We start from the raw sequence: 12,133 nt of genomic DNA, 5'->3' as shown, positions 1-12,133 counted from the left end.
GGGTGGTGCAAAGGGTTAATATGCTCAGCTATCAACCAAAACCTTGGGGGTTCATGTCCAGCTAGAGGTGACTCAGAAGAAACACTTGATGGTGTTTTTTGTTTTGTCTTTTTTTAAAGTAGGTCTTGGAGAACTTTATGGGCACAATTCTGCTTTGACACCTGAAGAAGCCATTTGGAATTGATGGTCAGCAACTTGTGTATGGGTCCTCATCAGACAGGATGAAGGCACTTAATAACGCCGTACCACAATGCCTGGAGTGCCCAAGTGCCGGGCAGAGTGGACTCAGCTGTGCTCAGGAGAAAGGCACCATCCAATTGACCCTGATGCTCAAGTACAGAAAGACCACTCCGGAAGCATCATTCCAATTTCTAGACACTGTGATGACAATTTCTGGTGCAAGCCCTGCTGAGGAAAAGCAAGAAACTCCAGTTAAAGAGCTCCACAAATCCCAGGCCCTTTAGGGCAAAGACGTTTTATTGACGTTTAAAGAGAAGCTGTTTTTGTTGTTGTTCTTGTTTTGAATGACTAGTAAAGACTTGAGAAAGCTGACACAGTGATGAAGTAGCTCCTCCAAGCGAAAACCATGATACAAAGCAGGTGAGATGCTTCTGGCGCAGTCCAATAGGGCTGTGCATTCCCAGTGGCAGTATCACCATTTCCAGTCCTAACCTGACAGAAGGGAGCCAAGACCATTTTTTTTTAAGGGGGAGATTTTTTTCTTACGCGATACTTGAAGTTAAACATGAAGACCAACTCGCTGTCATGGAGTTGATTCTGACTCATAGCAACCCTCTAAGAGAGTGAGTCACATGTGAAGTCTGGCTGCTGACACAACGAGGCGACGCTTCAGTCTAAGCGCCTCTCTCACTCTTACAACACACAGCGCCTGTGTCTGTGCGTTACAACATTCGTCACTGTGCCTTTTTTCCACTTCATTTGCGTAAAATATCATAACCACGACTCCAAACAAGTTAGTGATAGCGGCACTGAAGCTAAGAGGAAATCTGGGAGAGCCACGATTGTTAAAGAGAGGAATCACGGCAGAATTTGGATCAGATCGCCGCTTGTCTGATTTGACAACTGAATAGAACATGGAACTAAGCTGACGTTATCGATAATTTGGTGGGGACGGAGGGGAGTGGAGGATAAACGTGATTAAAATAACCAATGTAGCGAAAGGTGTGAAATCGTTTTACAACAAAACAAAACACCCAGGCAAGCAAAGAGATTGAACATTTACTGTTAAGTTGGATGAATCAGAAACAACTTACTGGTGATAGTGTATCTGAGACCGTGATCTATGCAAGAAGGCCGTACACCTCCATAGTGATTTGAAGTCCTGGGAAAAATGCATTTGTAATTGTGGGGCCTCAGAACCAATTATTTGGTTTTCCATTATTTCTTATGGGAACAATATGTTCAGTTCTCAAACTTTCTGGTGTTCCAACAGGAATTTGGAACGAATCAAGTTTGACAGCGGAGGTGTCACTGTATATTTGGGTACATTCTGGTTGAGATAGGCCAATTCATCAAGAGAAGATGCCCTTTTTAGTGTACATGATTGATGCTTAGATAAATTTTTTTATGGTAGGTAGAAGAAGACACCTGATAATGACATAAAAAAATTCAAGCACTTCTTTTTGTCAGAGAATGGCTTAGACATTTAGTCAGTGAGCTGACTGCTTATCGCCTCTTTTTGCAAGGGGATAAGTGAGTGTGTGTGTGTGTGTGTGTGTGTGTGTGTGTGATCACCTATAGATTCCTTAGTATTTCTCAAGAACTCATCACACTTAGCTAAGAGCAAGGCTCCTTTTATAACTTAGATGCCCGCTTCTTTCCAACTGTCAAGAATTAGTGAAGAGCTTTCGTTTGAGGGTTGCTGGCTTTTGCGTAGCAGGGCTTGCCTTAGAAATCATGGTTGTGTTTTTGAAAAAACAAGAGAAATGGGATGATGTTTCATGAGTGATACTCCTCTTCCTCCACTTTAGGGCTAATTACGTTGCCTTTCTTTGGCTCAGTCGAATGCACTCTGCCCAGGCCTTGGTGCACCGAGGGTGTTATTGCAGGCTGTCAGTATGTTCCTTTATCCCATCTTGTGGGCATCAAAGAAGTTACTGTCAAGTCAATTCCAACTCATGGCTCTCCCATGTGTATTCAAATCGAACTGTGCTCCATAAGATGTTCAATGAATTTGTTGTTTTTGAAGGAGACCTTTCTTCGGAGGCACCTCTGGGTGGACGTGAACATTTGTGTATTAGTTAGCCACTGAGCATGTTAATAATTTGTAGCACCCAGGGACTGCTTGATGGCTCTAACTCAAAACCATTTTTATTGCCATTCTGTTGATTGCAAGTCACGGTGACCATATGTGTTTCAGAATAGAACTCTGTTCCATAAGCCTTGTTTTTTGGTTGTAATATAATGGAAGCAGACTGCCAGACTTTTCTTTTGTAGCATTTAAGGAATATTTGGACCACCAATCTTTCATGTTATAGCCAAGAGCAAACTGTGTGCACCACGCAGAGGCCAGTTTTGTGGACATCGTCCCTCAAATACAGACAAGATGTACTACCTTCTTTCACAAGCAGAGGCTCACGTTATTCTGTTTTTGTTGTTGCTGTTTCTCTGTTGTTTTATTTTTTTATTAAGACTATTCTAGTGTGTGGGCGCTTGCGACAAATATCGAAAGGACTACATAGTCTGCTGAAAGAACAAACAAATCTCTTGGGGAAAGTACAGCTGGACTGCTCCTTAAAGGCAAGGATGGTGAGACTTCACCTTTCATATTTCGGGCATGTTGTCAGGAGAGACCAGTCCCTGGAGAAGGGTATCATGCTTGGTACCCTTGGAGGGGCAGTGAAAACGAGATGGACTGACAAGGTGGCTGCAACAATGGGCTGGGCTTGGAAACAATTGTGAGGATGGTGCAGGTCCTGGGAAGCCAGAGCAGGATGCAGATCAGAAGGAGGAGGAGAAGGGACAAAAGGGAACCCACTTCTCCACAGCAGCTCTGAGAGTTAGACCACGCCCGCCAGGAGCCATCATTAATCTGTGACCTGATTGAGAGGTTAGACTCTATCCATCCCTTCCTGGGAGATGAAGGTTTATTGTGCCAACCTGGCCAATAAACACACGTGGGATTAATTGAAGGGTGGAGCGCTCAATGGCTCGGCGAGCCTCGCCTTTCCAGTTCTTGGGTCTCTTGCTCTCTGATGCCCAGACCAGTGTGGGGCTGCCTTAGCCAGTTCCCTGCTTCAGCTGGCAAAGGTCACTTCCTGCACGACATCCCAGAGGAGAAGCCACTTGGACCTACCCTGATGTAGCCCTGGGTGCTGGAGCAGCCACGTAGAGATTTCTGCCAATGCTGAGATGCTTACATGCTCACTGATTAGGGTTTCCTCCTGCAGTCAGTGCCATTGAGTGTGTTTTGTGAAATTGAGGACGACTTCGTAGATTGGTGTCGGACATATGGGCTAATGTTGGACTTAAGGGCTTGGACAGCACTGGGTTGGGATGTTTTCTTAATGTACACTTACGCTTTATATAAAACTCTCTCTTATACATGTGTGAGTTTCTGTGGATTTGTTTCCCTAGTTTACCCAGACTAACACACTTCCCACAGATGCAGCTACGTTGATATAAAACCTAACCAACACATACTTAGCAAGCATATTTCTTCTCATTGCAAGAAGTAAGTTTAGTTCAGACTACAGTAAAATGTTTGAATTTTAGATCAGCTCTTCCAGCCTATCTTCTGCCCTTTAGCCAAATTCTCTGTGAATTACGCTTCATTATTACTTGAAGAATTGTTAGTCAAGGGCATTTTAAGGTCCTCTAGAGTACAGACCCTACTGATAATTGCTTTTGTTTAAACTTTCATCCTAGAAAGTAAAAGTGGGTGCCCCCGCTTTGCAAGTTAGGGTTGGTGAGTAACATTACTAACATGATTTGTGTGTGACTGTGTGGCAGGGGAAAGGAGTTTTTCTTTGCGTATTTTTCAGGATTAGTATCAATTTAATTCTCCAGAAGGAGATGGACCTGAAGCCACCCACTCGTGTTTTCCTATCAGAGATATATATCCCGTTCCCGTTTTCAGCATGTTTATTTCAATGCTTTTGAGTGGGAGAGGTCTGCTGGGGAACTGGGCTGTTGGAAACTCTTAACATCAAATTGTCAACCCTTCCAGAAGTTGACTCCCCTTTAAAAATGAAAAGCAGGAAAATTTCCATGGTTCCTTATTTGAGAACTTTCATGGAATCACTTTAAGAAGTGACCATGTTTGTTTAACAGTCATTGGACAGTTGTAGATGATTTAGTCATGTTCTTGCTGTTAGGGCCCATTGAGTTGGTTCTGACTCATAGTGAACTTATGTACATGAAAACAACACACTACCATATCCTGTTCTGTGCTCACAATCATTGCTCTGTTTGCAATCAAACTGTAGCCACTGTCAGTACATCTCAGCAAGGGTATTCTTGTTTTTCACAGCACGATGCCCTTCTCCAGAGATTGGTCTTTTCTAAAAACGTATGCAAAGTACATTGAGAGGAAGTCTTGACAGCTTCACTTTTAAAGAGAATACTGGCCGCACCACTTCCAAAACAGATTTGTTTGTTCCTCTGGAAGTTCGCGGTGCTTTTAATATTCTTCCCCAACACCATCATTAAAATGCATTATTTTCCTTTTATCTTCCTTATTCATTGTCCAACTTCCAAATGTATATGAGGCAATCGAAAATATCTGTTTTTGGGTCAGGTGCACACTAGTCCCCAAAGGGACATCCTTGCTAAAAAGGTCTTTAGACCTCTGCAATGCATCGTGCGATTTCTTGACAATATTAATGATCTTGCTCCATAAATTCCCCCATTCTTTTGAGTAGCCTTTGTCTGGAAAGGCCAGTGTGTTAGGCTAGGTTGTCTACACAGCCCAGTAACACTCAGATATGTATAAGACAGAGCTTTATATAAGTAATATATATAAGTAATCTTATATCAAAAGAAAACATTCCAGCCCACTCCCACTCTAGTCCTTAAGTCCAATGCTAGTCTATACATTCCTTCTCAGACTCATGCCAGTGACCCAGAATGCTGAAGTAAGATCACAGGCTGGTGGGTGCAGAGTCTGTGGATCCAAGGTGACTGGAGACATGGCCCTGATAGCTCTTAGGGTTGGTTGTCCCACATGGAGCCAACCCCGGATGCAGACACAATTCCAACGAAGTCCCAGTGAGGAGGATAGTGAAGTGGCAGAACAGAGGCAGGTCCTATAGTCCCTCACTCTCAAGGCCACACCCTCAAGAAAATATCATTAAGCTACTAATTGACTGAAAGGCTTGTTTTCACCCATAGTCAGGAGTGTCTATTTGACATGAGACCATCCAACTACCACAGACAGCAATATTGATAACTTCCAGTTTGTTGGTCAGGTAGCTATCTTCCAAATTTCTTGGCATATATGGCTAAGCGCTTCATCAGCTTATTGAAACAATCAATTGGTATTCCGTCAGTTGTTGGAGCCTTTTATCCTTGCTTAATGTCTCCAGTGCAGCTTGTATTTCTTCCTTCAGTACCATGGGTTCCTGACTGTATGTTACCTCTTGGAATGGTTGAATGTCCATCAGATAGTTTTGGTAGAGTGATTCTGCATATTCCTTCCATCTTCTTTTGATTTTTCCTGAATAGTTCAATAATCTTTCAGTAAGACAACTCAAGACTTGACTTTTTCTTCAGTCCTTCCAGTTTGAGAAATGCTGAGTGTGCTCTTCTTTTTTGGTTATCTAACTCCAGCTCTTTGCATATTTCATTATAATATCTTACTTTGACTAGAAGGCCCAAAATGACAACAACAACAATAACAACAACATATTGTTAAGAAAGAGGGCGGCCAGAGCAGAGACCTAAACCCCATCAGTAGACAATAGAACATCCCCTCACAGAAGGGTCACAAGGAAGGGATGAGTCAACCAGGGAGCAGTATAGCACTGATGAAACACACACAATTCTTCTGATTCTTTGAGGCTTCCTCACCTCCCACTATCATGACTCTGGCCCTGCCTCTAGACCAGAACATGTGCACAGATACAGATAAGAGCTCATGCAATACGGAATCAAGGACAGATAAAGCACTCAGAAAAAGAAATGGGAGTAGTGATACTAGGAGGGTAGAGGGATTGTGTGAGGAAGAGAGGAGGAAGGGGGAACCAATCACAATGAGCAACCCACCCTCCCCAGGGGGATGGACAGTAGAACGTTGGGGGAAGGGAGACTAAGGTTATATGAAACAATAATAATTTATTATTTATCAAGGGGTCACCAGGGTGGGTGGGGAGGGAGGCAACGAAGAGGAGCTGCTACCAAATGCTCAAATAGAAAGTAAATGTTTAGAAAATGATGATGGCAACATATGTACAAATATACTTTATACAATTGAAGTTGAAATGTTGTAGGAGTGCCTAATAAAATGATTAAATAATAATAATAAAATAAAATTACCAAAAAATAATAATGCCTTACTTTGTCTTCTCAACCTGCCATTTGAAATTTCCTATCCAGTTTTTTTTACTTCTTCCATTTGCTTTAACTTCTCTGTGATCAAGAATAAGCTTGAGCCTCTTTTGACATTCACTTTGATCTTTTCCGTCTTTCCCAATTTATAAGCTACCTTTGCTTTCTTCATGTATGATCACTTTCTTCATGTATGATCACTTTCTTCATGTATGATCATTTTGCTCATCAGGTCTCTTGTCATTAGTGTTCAGTAAGTCAAATCTGTTATTGAGATGCTCTTTAAATCCAGGTAGGACATACTCAAGGTAGTATATGGACTCTTACGGGGTTGTTTAATTTTCATCCACCTCAATGAGAATTTACATATGAACAACTGATAGTCTCTCCAAAGTCATTTGCTGACCTCATTTTGGCTGTTGATACTGAGCTTCTTCATCATCTCTTCCTCCAGATGTAGTCAGTTTGATTCCTGTGTATTCTATCTGTAGAGGTCCAAGTGTATAGTAGCTCTATATGTTGTTGTAAATGATATTTACAAGGAGGAAGTTAGGGTCTTGCAAAATTCTGTCATGTGATCTCTAGTTTCTTTTCTATCACCAAGGCTGTGGTTTCCAAATATTCTCTTCTTTTTTGTTTCCAACTCTCCATTCCAATCACCAATAGTTATCAATGCACGTTGAGTGCATGGTCGATCAGCTTCAAACTGAAGAAGTCGGTAGACTTTTTTCAATTTCTTCATGACAAACTTTAGTGATTCCTGAGTGGATTTATCCTATCAGAGACATGGATATTGTCCTATCAGAGACAGCATTGAACTTCAAGATAGATCTGAAACGTTCTTTTGGATGATGAATGTAACACCATCCCTCTTGAATTTGTTATTCCAGTCCTAGGTCATTTGAGAATTTAAATGGATTTTATAATGGCATACATTTACACCTTGAAGTGCATTATCACCGAAGCTGAGCTCCAGGCAGTTCTAATCTTTGCCCCTTCCAAGTTATTCTTACAATTTTAAAGAAGGCGTTATAGTAAGAAAGTACCTTAGTTATCTTATGCTGTTATGCTAAAAAGACATCAAATAGATAATTTTAACAAACTGCAGTTGATGCTTTCTCAGATTAGGAAGTGAGAAGTCTGAAGTCAAGGCACCAGAGGAAGGCCTTGTCTTTTCACTCAGGGGGAAGATTCCGGCCATCGGTCTGCTCCTAGCTGGCGGAGTCTCCCAGTGCAGGGCACAGGGATCCACACAAGGTGCTCTTCGCTCTGGTTATTATTGTCTCTTGAATCTCGGCTCACCTGTTTAATCTCCCTTACCGTTCAGGAGAGAGTGACTCAAGATACGACGACATCCTGTAGACTCCCTCCAGTTTCCTGCACATCATAGATGCGAGGATTTACAACATGTTCCATATTTATATCAGATCACAACCTGGAGGCAGATGGACACATATTATCTGGGACACAAATCAATCCCTAGCAGAAGGTATATCAACAACATTTCACATTGTTGTTGTTGTGAGGTGCCATCGAGCTGGTTCAGACCCACAGAGACCTTGTGAAAACCAGAAGAAAACACTGCACAGTGCGGTGCCACTCACACAACTGTTCCTGTACCTGAGCCCATTGCTGCAGCTGAAGTCTTCATCCATCTCCCCACAGATCTTCCTCCTTTTCATTGCCCTTCTCCTTTGCCAAATAGGAGGTCCTTCTCCAGGGACCGAGCTCTCCTGAGAACCTGGCCAAAGTCTGAAAGACAAATCTCTCCATTCTTGCCTCCAAGGACCACTCTGGCTGCCTTTCATCCAAGACAGAGAGGTTGGTCACTTTAGCTGTCCATGGTACTCTCCAGATTCTTCTCCAGCACCACAATTCAAATGCATCAACTTTCTTCAGTGCCCACTTTCACATGCAAATGAAGCCATGGAAAATGCCACGGCTTGGGTTAGGTGCACCTTAGTCCTCACAGCAGCATCCCTGCTTTGCGATACTCTAAAGGTGTCTTGTGCAGCATAGGTAAGCATTGGAAGATGTCTTTTGCTCTCTCGACTACTGCTTCCAGGAGCATTGATTGTAGATCTTGGTAAGACAAAATCCTTGACAACTTCAACATGTTCTACATTTGTCATGATGTCACCTATTAGTCCAGTTGTGTGGAATTAGGTCTTCTTTACATTGAACTGCAACCCATACCAAAGTCTCTAATCCTTGATTCTCATCAGCAGGGGTTCAAGCTCTCCTGTCTTTCAGGAAGCAAGGCTGTGTAATCTGCATATTTCAGGTTGTTAATAAAACTTCCTCTCATCCTGATGCCACATTTCTCTTCATATAAGCCAGCTTCTCTGATGATTTGTTCCACACGCAGCTTGAGTAAGTGCGGTGAGTGGCTACGAACCTGTTGCACACATTTCCTGATTTGAAACCATTTCACTTTAGTAGCATTAAAGATAAAGACTAGACTACCTGTCTATAATAATGGGGTTCTAAATGTTTAATACATCATCAATACGTGAACATTAATGAAATAGGAAAGCAAGAAAGGGTTGAAGAACAAATTTAGACTATTTCAAAATTATTCTAATAATAGGAGTAGCCAATGGAACAGATGATTCTAAATGTCTGATAATACAGAAATCAATGATCTCTGATTTTAGATTGTGGTTTTGAATTTCCATTTGAATATAGGCAAATCAGGTGGCTTGGGAATGTTTAATCTTTCAAATCAGAAAATGGAGCCAAATAGAAGTATGGGAAGGGGCCCTGCTTTCTCATTCCACATTTGCAGACAGAATAGCTCCACAATGGCCTTCATAATGAAGAGTATATCAATTACTGGGATTTGTAGGGGTTTCTCCATCCCATTTTTTAGCCCGAATTACTATTTATCTGTGTTGTTTTTAATGTTGACTTGTTGTCTCTTTGAGAACGTCCTCCTTGTCAAAAGCTGAATCAGGATATCCCCACTGTTCCCATTAAAAAGGTATACAGCTAAGATCTTCTCGCTCTTAACCTTTCTTTCAAAAATCTTGTTCTGGGCTATTGTTCTTCCCTCTTCCTCAGTTCACCTTGTTCATGGGATTTGGCTCTAGCACGCTGCTTTGGATAATTATCTTAGCTGATTCAGTTCCTTGTCAGGCTTTCGACTTCAAATTTTAACAAAAGTGGTAGAATGGCAAGGGTTGGTAGATGACTGAGTCACAGAGGAGACAGCTGAGACATTGAACTCTGGGCTCTTAATTTATTGAGTCCATTGACCAATTAGTTTCTGGTTACCACAGTTGGTTTTAAGTAACGGTAACCCCATGTATGTCAAGGTGTCACTATGCGCCATACCATTTCCAAAGGCTGTTTGTCTCGAGCCTAGGCCTGTGTTATCCTCAGGATCGTTGGCATGTTTGAGCCCGTCATTGTGGCTATTGCATTAATTCATTTTGCCAAGGGTCTCCCTCATGGTCATTGGCTCTCTAATTCATCACACGTGCTGTCCTCCCTCTGACAGCACTGGGTTGTGATTCACAAGGTTTTCATTGACCAATTTTCAGATGTAGGTCTTCAGTCCTTTTGTCTTAGTCTGGAAGCTTCACCGAAGCCGACTCTCTATGAATGACCCTACTGACATTTGAAATACATGTGGCATTTCACCATCACAGCAACATGCAGACTACCTGTATGACAAACCAACAGATGAGTAGTGGCCTATTTGGGTCTTCTTTAATTTCTCTGCTAAGTGTTTTATAATTGTTCAATGTAACTGGCTTTTACTTCCACGGTGAATTGCATTTCTGAATATTTCACTCATTTAGATGCTGAGGAAATCCCCTTTGATTGTAGTAATCCTTCAAAAAAAATCTTGCAGCCTAGCCTTTCCTCATATTTTAGATCTCTATAAATGAATGGTACAGGCTGTGCTTTCTGTTTCTGAGCTTCAGGCCTGAAACAGCTCATTGGCCTCCATTTTTATTCCTTTGCACACTATACTAAGCTGGAAAAAAATGAATGGGCTTCAAAAATGGAATTAAATGACAATGAAATTTTCCCATAAACATTCTGAAGCTCCCTCTGTACACAGTCACCCCTCCTGTCAGCAGTTTCTGCTTGTACAATTCAGTGATATCCATTTCATGCTTCAAGTTGCAAAAACATTCTTGCCATCCCACTCCAAGTTGTCCTCCCTCCCCTCCCTAGCCCACCACCTCTTAAGTGCTCATCTAACCTTTTGAGCTGTCTTGCTCACTTTTCTCTCACATAGATAATTTTAAAACGGCTCAGTGCACCAGCAGACATACTTTACTCAATTATGAGAAACTGTTTTCTTGTTGCTGCTCCGAGATGACTTCAGGGAATTGTTTTGGTGTAGAGTCTACAGATGATCTCGGCAACATTTTGGGGGGTGAAGCTAACATTTTAATGAAAGAGTTTGCATTGATAAGAATATGCATAATTTATGCAAATATTAATGATATTTATGTAAATGTTAATATAATTCTTAAATTCTTTCCCAGAGGACTCCACTATAACAGAGCTTCCTTGGTTAGAACATACTGCTAACAAGGCTAGTTTCACAGCATTTGTTGAAAATGACTCATGACATTGACCCAAATTCTTGTACAGGTTACCGTATACAGGAATCTGTGCAGCTTGATGTGAATAAGAAGCTTTATCAGTGCTCTCTCCAAGTGTGCAATGTAGCTGAAGAAAACAGTCTTTTCTGCTCCCCATCTTGCAGAAGGAAAGAATTGGCATGACCCTAAGTTTATCCGGAGACTCAGGGTAAAATCACCAGCCAACAATAATAGAAAATTGGTATAATATAAAATTGGTCTTAAAAGCTGATGGTGATTTCGAGTGGTTGCTGAGTTGTTGAAAGTCAGAAAAAGATTGTAGTCAATAGTGTTGAAAAATATTGAGGGACTCAAATATTTGGTGGGGTAAATCTATACCTATTTGTAGGAGAAGGCTTGGAAATTACAGTAATTTGATCCTTGGCTGATTTTATAAACATTCATAAATTAATATAAATATCTAGTGCTATAAGTATGTTTTGTTGGAATACATTTACTGGAAATTAAGTGCTTAGTCACAGAAACATCTGGGTAAAGCTGTGATGATTCAGGACAAACTCATCACTGTTATTGAAACTTACAGAGCAGAGCTTCCTGAGAGTGAGTCATGAGCATCCTATTCTTATGCTAAGGGCAATGGTCTCAACCACCATGATTATCCTCTTGTCTCCAAGCCTGCGCTCAATACTTTGGATAAGTCTGTAAGCTTGGATGGTAAGATATGGGCAATAAGCAAGAAAGCAGCCTAACCACAGCACTGTGCTTGTGTTAATGTGTAATAATCAGCTGTGACCACAGGAACATAACTCTCTTTTCCAAATGAAACCTATAAAGGTATGAAATCTTAGAATCCTTAGCAAGAACATGGGGATAGTCATTGTAGATTATTGCTTGTCTAAGAAGTTTATGAACAAAACTGAGAGGCGATCAACCAATTTCTTTTCAACTAAATTATTCCTAATTATTAACCTTGCTATTCTCAACAAAAATTAATGGAAAACTTTGTCACTGCCATGGATAAGCCCTACTTGTCATGGTGATGAATGGCATATAAAATAAAA

Source organism: Tenrec ecaudatus, chromosome 7 (genome assembly GCF_050624435.1).
Source record: "Tenrec ecaudatus isolate mTenEca1 chromosome 7, mTenEca1.hap1, whole genome shotgun sequence".
Classification (NCBI taxonomy): Eukaryota; Metazoa; Chordata; class Mammalia; order Afrosoricida; family Tenrecidae; genus Tenrec; species Tenrec ecaudatus.
This window is presented reverse-complemented; position numbering follows the sequence as displayed.